At 41.2% G+C, this 19,779-nt stretch overlaps 1 protein-coding gene across 1 annotated transcript in view; it reads right to left on the reverse strand.

Moving 5' to 3' along the window:
• CABLES1 (Cdk5 and Abl enzyme substrate 1) overlaps positions 1-19,779 on the reverse strand; it is a 1,875,674-nt gene that overhangs the window by 29,424 nt on the left and 1,826,471 nt on the right. The gene's annotated exons all lie outside the window — the stretch shown is intronic.

Raw genomic sequence — 19,779 nt, forward strand, 5'->3', positions numbered from 1 at the left:
CGTGCATATATATTAGGTTGCATTGTTGTAACTGATTAAATGTGTATGTTTATCAGACAACCCTGGAAGGGTGGAAAGTTTGAAATTGTGTTATAACTTTCAGATGTTGCCACAGACCTTAGCAAAGGTCTGTGTATGTATTGTACCAGAGTCAGGTGACCAGAGGTGATGTCACCCTCTAACCAGCACCTGATTTCTTTGGAACTCTTGCAGCAGCACTTTGCAAACTGACAGGAAAGATTTCTGACAGGATATATATCTCACACATCCACACAGACGAGAGGCATCATCTCGCTTTTGCTGTGGCAAGACAGTCAGCACACATCAGCTTGCCTTGCTTTAATAAGTAGTCAATGAACTGTAATTCTTTAGTTAGTCAGGGAAATTTAGTAAGAAGAGTTTAGCACTGTTTCTGCATATGTGAGAAACTATACAATTGTATTATTTTTTTATATCTCTGTGGTTGAAACTCTGTTTATTATACTCACTATTCTCCTGTTTTCTGTTTTATTATTGATTATTACATATGTTAATACCTTCCATTGTGGCTGTTCCTTTACAGAATACCTTTAACAGTTTGAGAGTACTTATGCTTCTTTTACTGACACTGTGGCTGCTCCTGAAAGTCTTGCTGCTTTGATCACACTCTACCATTTGTATTAGTATTAATTTTACACAGCATATTTGGGTAACCTTTGTAACAAGCTTGTGTAACAAGTGCATGTGTCAGCTACTGGGAACAGGGACAGAAAGCTCCAAAGTTGTCGGTGTGGAGTTTTGTGTGGGTCTGGACAGAGAAGGAGAGTCCAGCCCCAGGTCTGAAGCATGCTTCCTGTGTCCTCTTAAGGGAAACTGAGCTTGGTGTAGGGAGCTTCATCTGAAAATACTGCACAAATCCATCTTTGCTTTTAGTGACTGTCCCTCACCAGAGTCAGTAGTGAGGATTGAGTCTCCTTGATTGATAGCCCACAGTAGGGACCCGTCACATACTGGAGGCAGCTGGGTAGGATATTAATTGAACTTCAATAGCCAGTGGGGAGTTGTCACTGAAGGTGTGTGCATTCTCAGCAGCCACAAGGTAAACATAGAGAGTTTTACTTTCACAACAATTTTATTTATTTATGTTAGTTTGGTTTAGTCAGCGGGAGGCCATGGTAGTGCAGGGGTTAGCATTGCCGCCTCACAGCAAGAGGTTCTCCTGTTCAATCCTTGGCTGGGGTGCTTTCTGTGCGGAGTCTGCATGTCCTCCCTGTGGTCTCGTGGGTTTCCTCCGGGTGCTCCGGTTTCCTCCCACATCCCAAAGACATGCAGTAGGTGGATTGGACACTCTATATTGGCCCTAGGTGTGAGTGTGTGCGTGTGTGCGTGTGTGTGCCTTCTGTGGAAGGTTGGGCGCCAGGCTGACAACTCGACACTGTAAAACTCCACTGCCAATCATGAGTGGACAGATGATCTGCTGTGGCTACCCCTAACCGGGAAAAGCCAAAAGAAGAAGAAGTTTGGTTTAGTCAGGAAAAGCAGGCAATGATGTCAGCAGAGGATTATAGCAAGCTGACAAAGAATCAGATGGCCTAGGTGTGTGAAGCCAAAACACTGGTGCATGCCAACCTAACTAAAGAGGAAAAGACTTCAGCCTTGGTCACAGCTGCAGCAAGGAACAACTACCCAGAAGATAACAAGTCTGGTGATGGGGATTTGCAGTCTTCGGAAACAGGACAGTTCACCTTTCCCTCAGAGGACTTAAAAATCCATCTGGTGTTAAAGGGACTTGAACTGGAGGCCAAACAACTGGAGAAGCACATGGAATTAGTTTCAGCAGAGAGACTGTGGCATTTGGAGACTGAAGAAAAGACAAAACATTTGGAGTTAGAATCAACAGAGAGACTGCGGCATTTGGAGGTCGAATAGAGAATGATGCATTCAGAGGCAGAAGAAAATGAAAAACAGCACCAACATGAGAGGGAGATGCTGACTCTTTAGCAGGGTCATGCAGGTAATGGGGAAAGGAATAACGTAATCCCAGAAGCAAAAAGGTCAGGAAATTTCTTCCACAGTTTACAGAGTGTGACGATTTTGATATTTTTATTCATGTATTTGAAAGGATATGTTAACAGTATAATGCTGACCAAGGGCTCTGGGTACAGTTCCTGACCCCCTTACTCCATGGTAAAGCTGTACCTGCTGTTTCTCAATTGTCTGATACTGACTAACTATGACAAAGTATAACAATGTTTACTGGAATATTTTAAGTTAACACCTGAAGCTTACTGAAACATTTTGTGAGCATAGAAACTGACAGGACTAAATCATCCTCCGCAAGGAAGAGTAAACCTGTCTGGTAGACATTTGCAATAAATAAACTCTGTAACAAAAGAAAAAAAATTGCTGTCCAGGACCAAGAAGAAGCAGGTGCCCAATTGCAGCCAATCTTTCCTTAGCCTAAACAAGCAAATAAGAGCAGTAGTGAAATCTTCCAAAGTAAACTTCGAGTAAAAATTGGCCACATCTACTAGAGACAATCATAAGGCCTTCTTCACATATATCCATAATCTCAAAGGTAGCACCCAGATCTGTTCAGAACTGGTGGTCATGGACACCACACATATACAAATGCTGTATATATAGCAAACTTGCTGGCTGACAGAGTCAGTGAAAATTTCACCCCTCTGTCCCCCCATCAGTAAATCAGGACATTCCCAGTACCTGTCCCCTTCCCCTTATACCTAGGGATCAGGTCATCACTGGTCTCTCAAAGGCAAAAACACAGTCTCCATGGGGCCTGATAACATGCCAAGCTCCATCCTATACGAACTCAGGCTGGAACTTGCAGCACCATTAGGTGCCCTATTCAACCAAAGCCTGAGTACCAGCTTTGTCCCAGTTGAGTGGAGGGCAGCCAATGTCATTCCAATACACAAAGGTGGAGTGTTCAACGATCTGGGAAATTATAGCCATATCAGCCTAACTAGCCTGATCTGGAAGGCTATGGAATGGAATATCATGGACCTCATTAACAAGGGCATTGGCAACCTCCAAACACTCGATCCCACAGTTTGGCTTTGTCAAGGGGAGGTAATGTCTGTTAAATCTGGTCAACTTCTTTGAGACAGTTACCAAAGCCATGGACGAGGGGGAAGACAGTGCACACTGCCTACCTTGACCTGGCCATAGACTTTGACACTAATATCCACTCAGGCATTATAGATAAACTCTCTTAACTAGGCATCAATCCATATGTTGCCAGATGGGTAGTTAACTGGCTCAGTGATAGAAGACACACCTCCAAAAGAGCTAGCAAGTACGACTGGTGCACGGCATGCCCAAACTGATAAAAAAGAAAAATGTTAATATTTTGAGACAGGGGGATGGTATGCTTAAAATGTCAGTATACAGGAAATACCCAAAATATAATAATTTATTATATGCAACTAGTTTACACCCCACACACACCATCAACAACATTCCTAAATCACAGTTCATGAGACTTAGGAGAATATGTTCTGTAGACATGGAATTTCAAAATGTTAGGCATGATCTTGAGGGTAGATTTATTAACAGGGGATACAGGAGATCAGTAGTACAAAGGGCCAGTGATTGGGCGGCCAATTGTGAGAGATCCAGCTTATTGGAATATAAAGTTAAAACTCAAAAGGATGGATCAGGAACCATGAGGTTAGTTACAACATTTGGCAGTAATATACATTTATTACAGGATGTAGTCAATAAACATTGCAATATTCTTCAGGCAAATACAGATCTGGATCAATGTCTGCCTAGTTTAAAAGGGGAAGAACACTTGCATCCTATTTTGCTCATTATAAGAAAACTTTTTTAGATTATGTGAACCAACATCAGCTTACCCTTTTGGGAGATAGGCTTGTTGGTTCACATCCTTGTGGACATTGCAGTTTGTGTAAACATATGTTTAAAACTTCATCTTTTAGTAGTAAAAACACAGGTCAAATTTTTGACATTTCATTTTTTTGGAAATTGCAGCTCTGATTGGGTTGTCTATTTGGCTTCTTGCCAATGTTCTGCCTTTTATGTAGGGCAGACCTCCAGGCAACTAAGGAGTCGTATTTCAGAGCATCTGAGTGATTTACGTCACAAAAAAATGACCAATGCATTGTATAGACATTGTCAGTTACACAAAACTGCTTCTTTTTGATTTGTTATTGACCAGGTAAAGGGAAATAGATCAACAAAACAAAGTTGGCATACTATACTAACCCAAAAGGAAATAAAATGGATTATGTTGGGCGCCCTATTTCATCCAGGACTAAATGACAAGTTATGAGGTTCTTTTTACTAAGGACCTTTATTGGCAACTTTATAAGCAACCATATGATATTTATGGAAGTTTGGCTAAAACATTTTTGATATTATAATTATAATGTTTATTTTGCGTAATGATCTATATGTATTTGGAGGCTTAAATAGATAAATGGGGGAAGCGATGTCATAATTGGGGATATACAATATGTATAAAAACTGTTCCTGAATTATGAATTTTTTATCATTGAAGAAGGTTTGTTACTGAAACCTGTCTGAATAGAAGGAAAAGGGATAAACACTGTTTGCCTCTGAGTGCTGCCTTTTTTTTTTTTCTTTCTTGTTTATCACTGATAGTCAAAATAGGGGAAGCCACCTCAAGCAACAGACCCATATCGAGTGGTGTACCCCAGGGTACGGTCTTGGGGCCTCTGTTATTTGGGATATACTTTTCTGAGGTGCAGGCCAAAACCAGTGGGCTATGGCTATCCACGTTTGCAGATGACTGCAAGTTGGGCGTGGTCATAACTTCCCCTAGTGACGTGGACATCCTCCAACAGGGTCTCACCCAGACAAATGACTGGTGCCAGAAACATGGCCTCAAGCTGAATACAAAAAAATACATCATCATCCCCTGTAGGGAGAGTGATGTCCCCACACATTATCACATTAATAACAATGTCCTAAGGACAGTCAGTCATGAGGGATTTGGGCACCCAGATTAATAGCAACCTGACTTTTGACCACCATGTTTCTTTCATTGTACGGAAAAGCTTTCTACATGGCCCACCTCATAAGTAAGGATATCTCATCCAGGGACAAGGAGGTCATAACATCCCTGTATTCTTCCCTTATAAGGCTCATTGAGTACAATGCCCCATTCAGTATGTACCTCGCAAAACACATGCAGCAGCTGGAGAGATCACTGAGGTTCCTCACCTGGAGAATCCACGGCCTCACAAATCTACCAATACACAGATAGGCTAAAAGCCCTATCCCTCTACTCTGTCTCATACAGACTCCTCAGAGGTGACCTCTGTCTGGCATAGAAGGCGATCTCAGACTCTTCCTTGATGGGTCTGCTGCATATCCGCAAGTCAAGCTCTACTCGAGTAACCCACACACATGGCCTCAACCTGGTCTGTGACATCAATAAGACTTGTTGGCGGGACAGAATTGTGTCCCAGAGACTCCCCCATCTTTAGAAAAGCCTCCCTATTCACGTCTAGCAGAGTACCTCTTTACCCCTTTTTAAGTGTAACCTGGATAACTGGATGGGAAATAGAAAATACATCCCTGGGATTCCATCCATGTCCCTGCTGATTTGTCTATACATGGGCTAAACTCTTGGCTAGGCTTATAAGGGCCTCAGGGCCAATAGCCTATTAACTTCCTATGATCCTATGTGATTATACTGCCGAGTTAAGCACTTACTTTCATAGGTGGGTGAGTGGGTGTCAGGTCACCACTTTTGAAGGGCTGGCAGACCTTTTGTTGAGGAAACAAGCCCTTAGCAGTTTGCCTGAGGACATGGGAATCTGGTTGGCAGACCAGGAGTGTAACTCTGCAGATGAGCTGGAGAGAAAGGGATCTCTACTTAGCAAGAAAGGCATTACTGCACAATAAAGGAGATACCCATTGATGCACACAGTTATAAAGGAACCCATCATGGGCAGCCTAAACCAACCCAACAGAGTACACCAGTAACAGAGGAAGTCACTAGTTCAGGTACACAGCCAGGACCAAAGGTTATATGTTTTAAATTTAACCAGAGGGACCATGTAGCATATAAATGTCCACTGAGACAAGGTGGGTAACAAAAGGTGAAGGATCCAGCAAGTGGGAGTAACAGCATGCCAGTGGTAAGTTGTCTGGAGACAAAAGGGGTACCAAATTATCACCAAAGTTTGTATTCCATCTTAGTGGATGGAAGACAGGCCACTGCTAAGACAGACACAACCTCTGACATAACTATTGTGAAGCCTGTAGTGGCCAGTCAGAGCTTTAGGGGGGACCCCATTCCAAATACCTTTGGCCAGGGATCACCTTGACTGGGAGGGTGGACAAGGAAGCAAGCAGGTAGGTGTGTTTGATGATATCCCTATAGATGTCTTGCTAGGGAATGATTCTGATAATGCAGTACCTTGTGTGCATGCAGTTACATGCAGCCAGGCTTGGAGATAGGCCTGTGGGCAGATAGCCTGGGTAGACCCTGATAGACCCTACACTTGAAGCTGAGGCTGGTGAGGTAGCTATTTCAGGGAGGGAGCTACCCTGTAGCAGTGAGCCTGAAAGTGAGCCACAGAGGCTGGTAGGTACTGATGTTGAGATTACTGTTATGAGGTAGTGCCATCTGTGCCAGGGAGAGTAGGACAGTACATCTGTACATATGCCAGCATAGCTAGCTGGAGTTTTATAAGAATTTTATGTTATTTGATTATTACACTGATTTATACAGATATTTGAGTTAAAAATATATTTGTAAAATTACTTGTGTTAGAAATGCATCAACATTAGGTCTTGCTGGACAGAAAGAATGTATGCATGTATATTAGGTTGTATTGTTGTAACTGATCAAATGTGTATGTTTATCAGAGAACCCTGGAAGGGTGGAAAGTTTGAAATTGTGTTACAACTTTCAGATGCTGCCACAGATCTTAGCAAAGCTCTGTGTGTGTAATGTACCAGTCAGGTGACCAGAGGTGATGCCATCCTTTAACCAGCATCTGGTTTCTTTGGAACTCTCACAGCAGCACTTTGGAACCTGACAGGAAAGATTTCTGACAGGATATATACCTCACACATTCACACAGACAAAACAGAAATCATCTGGCTTTTGCTGTGGTAACACACTCAGCACACATCAGCTTGCTTTGCTTTATTAAGTAGTCAGGGAACAGTAATTCTTTAGTCAGTTAGGGGCATTTAGTGAAAATAGTTTAGTATTGTTTTTCTGCATCTGTCAGAAACTATCCAACTGTATTATTTTTATATCCCTGCGGTTGTTTATTGGATTCAGTATTCTCCTGTTTTCTGTTTTATTATTTATCATTACACATTTTAATACCTTCATTGTGGCTGGTCCTTTAGAGAATAGTTTTAGCATCTTGAGAGTTCCTTATGCTTGTTTTAATGACACCGTGGCCACTCCTGAAAGCCTTGCTGCTTTGGTCACATTCTACCATTTGTATTAGTATTAATTTTATACAGTATATTTGGGTACCCTTTGTAAGAGCCTTGGGGTAGCTGAATGGTGGCAGCTCAATTACCTCAAAATCTGGGCAGAAAGGGGCACAGCTAGTAAATCTGTGAAAGCTTTTCCCAGGTAGGTGTGTGTGTGTGTGTGTGTATGTGTGTGTGTGTGTGTGTGTGAAACTCAAATATCCAAGTGCGTGTGTGTATCAACTACTAGGAACAGGGAAGGAGAGCTCGAAAGTGGTCAGTGTGGAGTTTTGTTTGGGTCTGGACAGAGAAGGAGAGTCCATCCCCAGGTCTGCAGCATGTTCCCTGTGTGCTCTTAAGGGAAACTGTACATGGTGCAGGGAGCTGCAGCCGAAATACTGTATGAATCCATCTTTGCTCTTAGTGACCATCCCTCACCTGAGTCAGTGGTGAGGATTGAATCTCCTTGATTGCTGGCTCAGGGTAGGGACCCATCACACTCTGTATAAAGCAGAGAGATATGGAAATCAAAAAAATGTACAAACGGAAATGTTTATGGAGGAATTAAATATGTCAAGATTAGAGGGAGTTTAGTCTCAATTACTAACAGCTATGACAGGAGGAGATGAGATAAAAAATGGTGATGCATAACCAATCCACAGGAAAGTCACCAGGAATAGATGGCATTCCTGTGGAAGTTTGGAAGCTAGGAGGGAAAAACTGATAAAGATTTGGAAGGTTTTGTTTAACAGTATTTTAAGCAAAGTACCAACATCCTGGAAGAAAGTGGTGCTGGTAGGTGTAATACCCAAAGAGGGTAAAGACCCATCAGATCCAGCTTCACAAAGGCCCATATTTCACTGCTGAATCATGATTATAAAGTGTTTGTGTCTATAATGGGTAAAGGAATGGCAAAAGTGATGCCAAAACTGATAGCTATGGATCAATGTGGTTTTGCGAAGGGGAGGCAAACATCTGACATTAACAGAACATTGATGATTCAGAGGGAAGCAGAATGTAAGAAAATACCACTGTTGTTGATGAGTCTTGATGCAGAGAAAGCATTTGACAAAGTAAGCTGGGACTGTATGAGCAAGGCAATGGAAGCATTTGCATTCCCTGATAAATTTATAAGGTTGATTGGGAGGATATATGTGGGCTCCTCTTTGATAATTTCTTCTTGAGCAAAGGAACCAGGCAGGGGTTTCCTCTTTCCCCTTTGTTATTTACATTATATTTAGAACCATTGCCAAAGAAAATAAGGACTCAGAAATTCAAGGATATAATTGGTATGGCAGTCAAGAAAATCTGGCTCTATTTGCAGACAATATTATTTTATATATGATAAAAATAGAATATGACATTTCAGTGTTGTGGAACATTTTGAGACAGTTTCAAATCTTTGTGGGATACAAAACTAATGAAGTTAAAACAAAGGCAATAGCTGTAAATTATATACCCACACGTGAATTGGTGCAGCAATATACATATTTATGCAGACATGATAAAATGAAGTACTTAGGAGTATGTATTAAACATGATTCCAGTGTGGCAGCTAAGGATATGTGGGAAGAGACTAAAAAGATAATATAAAAACTGAGAAACTGGAAGTTCTGCCATATGGATATGGATAGTGAGATACAAGCAGTTAAAATGTTTTTAGTCCCTTTAGTCTTATACACAGGTCAGGCATATTTTCATTAACCAGAGGAGAAGTTGTGGATGGTAATTAATAAAGAGTTGAAGCATTTTATCTGGGAGGGGAAGACAGCAAGAGTCAAGTGGCGTAAGCTGATTCTTCCAACAGAACAAAGTGGACTAAGATTACCCATTTTGAAGGGGTATTTCAGAGCTACACAGCTAAGGCTTCTATACATAGCACAAGAAGAAACCTATAATTCAAACTGGAAAGGGATGATGATGAAACAGAGGGAAGCTCAAGAAACAAGGAGAGAACAGGATTTTGGAAGAAGGTCTTCAAGTATAATAACAATAATCATAGAGAATGTTATATTCAAAAAGTAGCAGAAAGTATTCTAAGAACTAATCCAAGACTGGAACAGAGAAAGGATATTCAGTCAACAGGGATGATTGCAATTAGGGATACAGACAATAGGCAAGACAGGGTTGGAATTTATTGGAGAAAACTGGCAAAGGAACCAAGATATTGGGAACGAATAACTAGAGAGGGAAAGATAATAGAATGCAAAATGTCAGTTTATTTGGACTGCAGGTTAGAGATTGCCTTCTCTATCGATGATTAATATCAGAGTACAGGCAAAGAGAAAGAAATTGGGGGGTCCTAAATGAAAGACCAGCACTGGTAGAGTTTTTAAGTAGAATCTAGAACAGAACCTGCTGTTAAAAAAAGGAATAATTAGTAGAGCATATAAAATATTGCATGATAACTATAAGAATCAATCAGAGGAGGTTATAAAGGATTGGGAAGAGAGATTGGATAAAACAATGGGGGATATATTTATGTCACCCAAATATGCAACAAAACCTAAAAGATTTAGGAGTTTTGCTTGGAAGCATTTATATAGGTATTGTTATACCCCAGGTAGACTCCAGAGATTTCTTTCTTCAGGCAGACAGCAAATGTTGGAGGTGTGATGGGGAAGGAATAGGTAACTGGAAACATATTTTCTGTGAGTGTAATGCGTTGGTAGACTTTAAAGATTCCCTGCAAACTACTCTATCAGAGATAATGGGTGAGCAAATTGGTGTAGCTAGAGAAAAGATGTTTCTGAGCTATACAGAATTGGAATTGCCTAGACATAGCAAGGCCTTGCTGAGTCTAATTATAGTGGCTGCCAAAAAAGCAATTACTAGAAAATGCAAATCAAAGTCTAAACCAACTGTACTAGAAGTAGTGACTATAGTAAAAGACATAAAACTACTGGAACTGTGATCTTTAGAAAAGGGTAGGTGCAAATTACATAGAAAAAAATGAGAATTGTGGGAACAATATATACAGGGGAGGAACAAGGTTTAAAAAAAGGCTGGATTTAAAGGAGCTATGTAATGTTTAATGGACAATGATTGGGTAGATTATAAGTAATGTATAATGTTTGCTACTAAAATTATGTCAATATGGTTTGTGATGTATAATGGTTATGTCAATATGTTTTGTTTTCATTTATATAAATGTAGATTTGTTGATGTCACAAGTGATCATTTTTAAATATGTTTCTTGCTTAAAAAAAGAAAAAGGATGCTGTTGAAGACAGCTTGCCTGGCTGCCACACATTAATTTCTGCCTCATGGATTCTAAAGGGAGTGAGATGGACTGGACACAAATAGGGGAGGGTTCCAGGGAGAATTCCAGATCCAGAGTGATGTCTTCAAAGGAGGAGTGCAGCTTTCTTGACCCTGGGCCCGCAGACAGAAATGGATTCAGAATATCTTGGTTCAGAGATCTAGCAAGCTCTAACACTGAAGTAAATAAATGTGGTGGCTGCTACCGATGTGGTAGCAGATCCATACTTTGAACTGAGAAGGATAAGGACCTTGGGACCTTCAGCTCTATTTCATACATACCAGAAGCAGACTCAACAGATTACTTCTTGTTCTCCTTTTCTCTTTCCTACTCTTTTTTTCTTTTCTATTTTTTTCTTTGCCTTTCTTCTTCTCTATCAGTTTCTTGGAGGGAAAAAGTGAAGATGGGAGGACCACCACAGAATTTGGGAACATTCCCGGCAACACTAGTTTGGCCCTGTGGCCAGCCAAGGCTCTAACCCCAAAGGAGACACAAACTTGACAATTAATGTCCAACTGAGCCACACTTAGACAATATACATACAGATCATACATACTTACTTTTGGGGACAGCACAGCTTATGGCCATACCCCAGACACTTCTTAAAGGTGGAAGTCTTACCTACAGCTAAAAGACACAAAACACCAGAATACAATACACAAAGAATAATACACTAAGTATGCAAATTTCGAAATATCAATATACATGTCTATATAAATATATGCATACAGAAGTAACTGTGTATCAACAACCCCAGAAAAACCACTGTAAATATAAGGAAAATTACTTCAAATAGAAAGGAAAATGGCAGGAGCAGTGCTCACAAAGAGTAAAAATGGCTAACTCCAACAACTAATGCAATCAATTATGAAAAGTAAAAACTTTGAAACTGTAGGAATCCTGGAAGAGGAGGTAAACTCTAGAAAGGCTGAGAAGGCTAAAATAAATTTCACTTACCGCAGACAGGAGGTTCGGTGAATGCACCTGACTATGATGAACAGCAAACAAGATCTGAGGAAGTTCAGACAGGCAGAGATTTATGGGAGTGGAGGTGGAGATTCAGAAATGCCATCAGGACATAAGAACATAAATAGCAGTCTTTCTCTGGAAAGAGCTCAGAGTATCCAGAACATGGTACAACTACTCATACAGACTCGCCTCCTGCATCCTTGGTTGCCGGCATACTAGACCTTATGGTGGTCTCCATTGCTATGATCAAACAGGCTCTATTCCACATAAGAACCATTCAATGGATGCGCTATGTTCAGTGGTTCCAGTTGTCAGATTATTATCCTTCATTCAGTGACACTTCACATAGCCCCAATACGGGTCTACTTTACATTACCGAAACGACAGACACACAAAACACCGACCCCAAATAACCGAAAACACACACCGACAACTCACAAAACCGAACACAATTACACCGACACAAACAACGTAAACTACACATGACACACAATGACATATCCACTAACCCTAACCCAAACCCTAACCCTAAGGTCCGACACTACCGCACAGTTACCCTACCCGCACCCTAACCCTAACTCACTTAACCCACCCCTATACCTAAAGACTGTCACTATCGCACACTTAGCCTACCTGCACCCTAACCCTAACTCACTTAACCCACCCTAAAACATAAAGCCCGTCACTATCGCACACTCACCCTACCCGCACTCTAAACCTAACTCACTTAACCCGTCCCTAAACTACAGTCCGTCACTATCACACATTTACCTTACCCGAACCCTAACTCCGACACTACCACACACTCACCTTTCCCACACCCTAACCCAAAATCCCACAATATCGCACACTTACCTGACCGCTCCTAACTCCGTCACTATCGCACACTTACCGAGTCGCGCTCACACGTTACCCTTGTCGGTCTTTCGGCTGTCGGCAAATCACCTTTTCGATCAACTTGCTTGTCGGTCGTTTCGTGTCGGTCTTCTGCGTGTCGGTGAAGTGTCGTGTCGGTAATGTAAAGGGGACCCCCCCAATACACAATGCTTACATAGGTGGCTGAAACTGTCAACTACCTACATGGAAAGACCATTTGTAATGCCAGCCTCATCTGCAACAGTGACCAATGACCATGGATGTCCTCTCTCTGAGTTGGGGGCGCATTTTAAACAGAGGATGGTCCAAAGAGTTTGGACACTTACAGAGCCCAACCTTCATATCAACATCTTGGAGAGTATGGTGGGTCTTCTACCACTGGAGGAATTCAAGAACCTTACTCCCCCTGAAATGAAAGCTATCCAATCATACATGTTTGTTGTGTGGTTGAGCAATAAGCAGGGAGGAATCAAGTTGCATCCTCTTTGCATAGGGAGCATAAGGGTTTAGCAATGATAAGGAATTTGCATAACTCTGAAGTTGAGATACACATTCCAGGGAAAGTCAAATGTCTATCGGAAAGGCTCAATACATGTATTTTGATGCCTCACAAGTGGCCCAACAATCCAGCAGTGATTTAGCAGATTTTCAGTCAGTGTGGCCAGCCTTGCTGCAACCTGTTCACCTCCTCTTACAACCCCAAGTACAGCAGCTACTTTGCTCTGATACCACCACAGGGGCTCATTAGACAAGATCTATTGCAACCTCCATGGCCTTCTTCACAAATTCTTTGGTGGAAGAAATATGTGTTATAGCAACATGGTCTCTGTTGCACACCTTTGTCAAGCATTATAAATTGGGCGTTATACCTATAACTGGAGACGCTTTCATTCTGAGAGGTATCCTGTCCTGATGCCACTTAAGAGAACAGGTAGCTTGATATTCTGTTACAACAGACAGATCAGTTGAATGGATGAAATAGGATACAGAAGTTACTTACATTAACACTGAATCCTTTTCATCCCAGTCCATCCAGTACAGCATCCCTCCCTCCTTCCCCCAGGCAAAATGTCACTTTACGTCAGAGTTTGTTAGTCAGGCTTGGTTTCTCATTACTGCCACCATTCCTATGTTTCACTACTCTGTAACACGGGCCTTCTGGCTAACAAAATCAACCTGAGGTTGAGGGGTGGCACAAAGAAACCATGGAAGGGAGGAACATGGAAGGAGCATGAGGCTAAGGGCACTAGCGGATAACCAGACTGGATCCAACAAGCAGCTTGATACCCAACAACTGTATTGGAGAGACTAGGATCAAAAGGATCAACCATTATGGTAAGCACATAGCTTCCATATTTCCATTGTGTAATTGCATTTTTGGCAGTTAATAATAAACTTAGTAAGGCCTTACTATGTCTAGGCAATTCAGATCATATATCCAAGTTCAAAGAATGACTTCCTTAGTTACAAACATTTGTTCCCCCAACATTCTTATCAAAGTACTCTGTACAGAATTTATAAAATCTTCCAACACATTACATTCATAAAGAGATATTTCTGATTATCTCCTCTTCACCATCACACCTCCAGCATTTGCTACCTACTCAAAACAATCATTTGAAGTGTGTTTGGGGTATAACAATACCTTTGTAAATACTTCCACACAAAATCCCAAACTTTCTGAATTTTGTTGAATACTTGGACATTTCTGGATAATCAGAAATCTAATGTGTCTTGCAAAGAATTTTTTGTTTTTGTCAGTATCTGACCATCTTATAAATTTAATTTTCACATCCCCCAAGTACCCATCATGTACAGTATCTAACACTATGGTTTCATCTAGCCTACCCTGACAAACATGCACCTGATGTCTTCTAGTTGCCACCAGGTACAAAACAAAATAAAAAATCCCCTCATGTCCATCCATTATGAACTATATACTGTGCACTTCAGAAGGTCACTTCTGGTTTTCCTTTAGATGACTGTATTCATTACTGATGACCATCCAGCAATGGTGGTACAATAGATAACTAGCAGACCTATGATAATTAGATTTTTTGGCCTACTCATATGATAAAGGTTATAGTCTGTCAGCGTTACCATACTGCTTTACTCACTTAAATTCAATATTAAAAAAATGGGCTTTGTGGAAAAGCGTGGCATTCTTCAAAGATATGCTTTTCTTAGCACTGCAAACTGATGACACAAATGGCTTCATTGGACACCAGCCCCTTGGAAGCTACAAGCATGCACAACTTTGGGCTTGAGCATATGTAGAACTGTAAGAGCCATGTGTAATCTAGGGCGGGCACTTTGATTTCTCTCAGTCCTGACCTTCTTACCATTCACTGCCCCGCTTCTTTGGCAAAAAAAACTTGTACTGCATCTACTAAGCAGCTCTGCCATTTCTTTTTTAGCTAGGGTATTAAAGCCACCATTCTGTAATAGCACATGTTACATCTTCAGAGAATGCCAATTTGGTAATGTTTCTGTGATAGTCTCTACCAAGCAATGCCTTGCTCCATTGCAATACACACCTAAAAGCTTCAACATCTGAGATTTACAATTACAAGAAATGACTCATGTTTGTCTTCAAAAGCCACTTTATTCACGTGTAAAGTTTTTTTTTTAACAGTTTACAGATATCACACTAGAAACCTTGAGATCATTTTGTATAGTTTGTGACAGAAATGACAATGTCCATGTATCTTGTTCTTCCTCAATAAGGCACATTCCACATTGGTGACCTACATTACTCTGAGATCAGTTTCAATCACATAACGTATTTCTAAACACACTGTCAATATGTAGAGATTCATAAGTGTATACTAGGCTAACAACCACAGGGGCCTTTTAAGCCTAGCCATGCATCCCAAATATTTCTGACAAGTTTTGGGAACCTTAAGATTATTCTAAAGGGTATATGTAGGTTCAGGCTTGGGTGGTCAATCATTTACAGGCTTCTTTTGTCCATTGGCAATATAGCTGCTTGACCAAGGGTGAATTACTGATTCCTCATCCACTGGCCCAAGTTACACTTGAATCGGGTTAGGGAAGAACTCTGCTTCACATGGATGGGAAACCTGTTCTAGACAAGGGGTAATATCTGAGACACAGACCTGTCCCTCCAACATGTCCTATTTATGTCGCAGGCAAGGTTTAAGTCCCTTGATCAGGTAATTTTGATGTGATTTGTTTTACAGATATGCAGAAGGGCCATCAGAATGGGATCCAAGGATGTCTTCTATGCCAGGCATAGATTATTCCTCTACAGTCTGTAGGAGACAAGAGTACAAGCATAGGGCTTTGAGGCAATCTGCACAGGACATGTTGCTTACATCTTGTATCCATTTTGTGAGGAACCTCTGTGGACGTTCCAGTTGTTGTATGTGCCAAGTTAGGTACATACCAAAGTGGGAGTTGTGTTCAGTGACTGGTCTTATGAGGGCCGAATACAGTGGAATGATGACTTATTTGGACCTAGATGCCTTACTCTTGTTTGTAAGCTGCACAGTGTAGAATGATTTCCTTACTAGCATAGACACATGATGGTTGAAGGCCAGGTTACTATCTACATGCATCCCCAAATCCCTGAATGCTTGGTTGACTTTTAGGGGTGTGTTACTAATAAGGTAGACTCCAGGGGTAGTCAACTTCCCAAAGGATAATATTATGCATCATGGCTCTGGCACCAGATATTTGTCTGAGTCAGCTCTTCTTGGGATGATATTAGGTCTTGGAATTAGACCAGAAATTGATAACCATACTTTGGATTTTAAAGTTTTACAGATTACAGCAGGCCAGAATCCAGATCACAAACCATAGAGGCTCAGCACGTTTTTCCCTTTTTGGCTAGTTTACAATTGCCTGCAAACTTGTTCGGTTAGAGGCCCTTAACGTTGGCCTTGACTTCAGATAAATAGATGGCAAAAGGGGCAAAACCAGGGCAGATGCCCTGAGGGACTCTGCTAGTGACCAACCTCTTTGTGGGGGTGGAGTCCCCTATTCTAATGTCTTGGGCCCTATCTGAGAGTAACCTGATTATCTAGCAGGTGACATAGGGGTTCATACCTAATTCTTTGAGTTGTCTACAATGCCCGAGTGGGGTACTGTAGCAAGTGCCTTGATCAGGTCAATGTAGGCAATATGCACCATTTTGTCCTCTTCCATTGCTTTGGTTACTTGCTGAAGAAGTCCACCAGGTTAAGCGGGCAAGATATGCCCTCAACGAAACCAAACTAGGATGGATCCAGTGTCTGAAGATTTCCTATGTCATTGTTAATCATTTCCATGATAATCCTTTCCATGGCTTTGCATATGAGACTAGTCAGATTTATGGATCTGTGGTTAGTGAAGTCTGAAGATGTCCCATCCCATCCTTGTGTAGAGGGGTGATCACTGCAGTTCATTTGTGTGTCATAACACCTGTCTGGAGGCTACAGTTAAATAGCGACTAGTGGTTAGTGGTCCTGACAGGTCATGTTTCATGCTATTTACAAAGCATCCTGGGATACTACTTGGGAAACACTGGTGAAGTATTCTTGGCCTTCGAGAGGCCACTGTGGACCTGTTCCCTTATGAGAGTTGGGGTGGGGGATTACATTTGAAGGTATTTCCTGAGCAGTTTTACCAAAGCAATGGAAGAGGGAAAAATGGTGAATACTGGGGAGAAGAGTAAAACTGGAGCTGAATTTGTCAGCCAGTAGATTTGCTAAATATTTTGGTTCTGTGTAGGTGCCTCCAATTACAATTAGTTTTGCATATTGTTGTGTACTGCCTTTGAGATTGCAAACATATCTACAGGAAGCCTTATGGTTGTCCTTGGCCTGGCCTGGGAGGCTATTTTATACCTGAAATTTGGCTTTGGTAGACTAGATTTGCTATCTGATTTGCTTGTTTAGACTGATGAGAGTTTTTATCCTGCTGAGCATTGCACTTCCTTTTTTACATGTCTTTCTTCCTTTTGTTATACAACCTGTTGAAGGTGGGAATCCACTAGGGTGGCTTGTTTTTTAAGTTTCTTAAAAATGTATTCCTAGTAAGCACAGTTGTCTATGATTGTAACAATTCTCTGTGAACAATTCCACATAAGCAGCAATGTTCTTAGGGTCTGGGGGCAGGAGATGAAATGTTGCCAAGTTATTACTTAATAGTAAGATGTTTGCCTGAGAATAGTTCCTAAATGTTCCAGATTGGGCAGGGGTCCCATGTTTTACTTTCATTTTAAAGATGACAGCTTTAAGGTCAGAGTTTTCCAGAGAGGACATTACACTGGGGCAGGGTGGTGGTGCTGCAGTGTTCTCCCATGTTAGTGAGGAACAGATCCAGTACATTTGCACCCCTAGTGGCATACGGGCTATCTGGTCTAGGGAGTTTATACTGACAAAGTCCAGGAATTTTTGGACCCACAAGTCTGGGGTCATGTATGATTCCCAGTTTACAGTGGGGTAGTTAAAGTCACCCATGAATTGGGTATCAGGTTGAATGGCGAGTGCCTCCTGTAAGCTTAAGTATGTATTAGGGGTTTCCTAGGTCACAACGGGGGACCTACAGATGGTAAGGATATGGTATTGGACTTAGCCTATGGTAATCTGGATTTCAAGTGTATCATCCTGTTTGACTGGCCTTGATGTATTTTTATTTTTTTACGTAAATCGAGACACCTCCACCTTTAATCCCTGCCTGCGCACTAGCTGGTCTAAATGTGGGGAAACCAATGGAGCCCTGCACTAACAGGCTGCTCTATGTGCCTTTAAATCATGTCTTGGTAACTGCACAAATGCCTGCATTCTCCAGGATGTGAAAAGCTTGGAGGGAGTGATGTTTTTGTTTATACCTCTGGCATTGAGCACTAACACCTTTATGTTTTCTATAGTTGGATTTTTCTATAACAGAAGTTTTATCAGTTTGGCAATGAGGTAGGACAGTGTTTTACCCAATATTTGAAAGCCTTGAGGAGACAGATACAGACTATCCCTGGCAAAGTAGCATGATCTGTTGACTGTATCCTTCTATGGAGACAAATATTGTACCCTACTGGTGTGACACCAAAAAGTAAGCTCTTAATGTCAAGCTATTAATGTAAGCTATTAATCTCCACTCCTACAAGGATTAGCAAACCCACTAACAGAGCCAGCATTTTAGATTGGATACTAGTCAATCATTACCCCCATTTGTATAAATCTGGGATCCTCCCTGATGATCTCAGTGATCACTCCCTAACTTACATTATTAAGCTTAAAGTTGAAACCCCCACCTGACAACATAGAAAACCATCAGAAATAATAAAAAACTTAAATCCCATCAAATTCCATAATGAACTCAAATCACTTAATTGGTCAGTACTCAAACATCTACCACCAGAAGAAGCTGTAAAATTCTTTAACACTAAATTCCTGAGCATCCTTAACTCCCATGCTCCTGAACGCACTATTCAAACTAAAAGTAATACTGCACCATGGCTTACTAAGGAAACCAAGTCAAAAACTCAAACTTAGAAATAAAACATGGGACAACTGGCATGCAACTAAATCCCCTCTAGACCAGCTGAGGTTCCGTCAACTTAGGATTGACACTAAAAAATCCATCCTAATAGACAAAAAAAAACCTACTACCTCAACCTTCAACAAATACATCTGAACAATCCTCAAAAGTTCTGGGCAAGTATTAACTGACTTCTTCAACCAGGAAAAACCATCACTCCAACTTCTTCCAGTTCCAGTCAAAACCCACCAGAAGACATTGCTAGTGCCTTCAATAATTTTTTCACCGAAACTATACAGTCTCTAGCCAACCTACTCACTCCTGCATGCCCTAACACTACCTCTAACACATCCACTACATATCCCTTCTTTAACTTCCAACCTGTCTCTACCAGTCTTATCCGATCCCTAATCAAAAAATTAAAACCGACCACCCTATCTGCAGACCTCCTCCCTGTTGAGTACCTACAAAAAGCTGCAGATGCCTTAGCATACTCCATCTCTATCCTAATAAACAGAACCCTGACAGAAAGTACTATTCCCTCCATCTGGAAAACATCATGTTATCCCACTCCACAAAGGGGGTAGATCAACTGGCCTATCCAATTATAGACCCATAGCCATTCTCTCACCATTGGCCAAAGTTATGAAGAAGTGCGTCCATAAACAACTAATGTACCATCTTACTCAGAACAATCTGTTTGCAAACTCTCTACATGGCCTTAGGCCAAACCACAATACCACATCCGCTCTTCT

This window comes from Protopterus annectens, chromosome 3.part0 (genome assembly GCF_019279795.1).
Source record: "Protopterus annectens isolate FY-2018-M chromosome 3.part0, PAN1.0, whole genome shotgun sequence".
Classification (NCBI taxonomy): Eukaryota; Metazoa; Chordata; order Ceratodontiformes; family Protopteridae; genus Protopterus; species Protopterus annectens.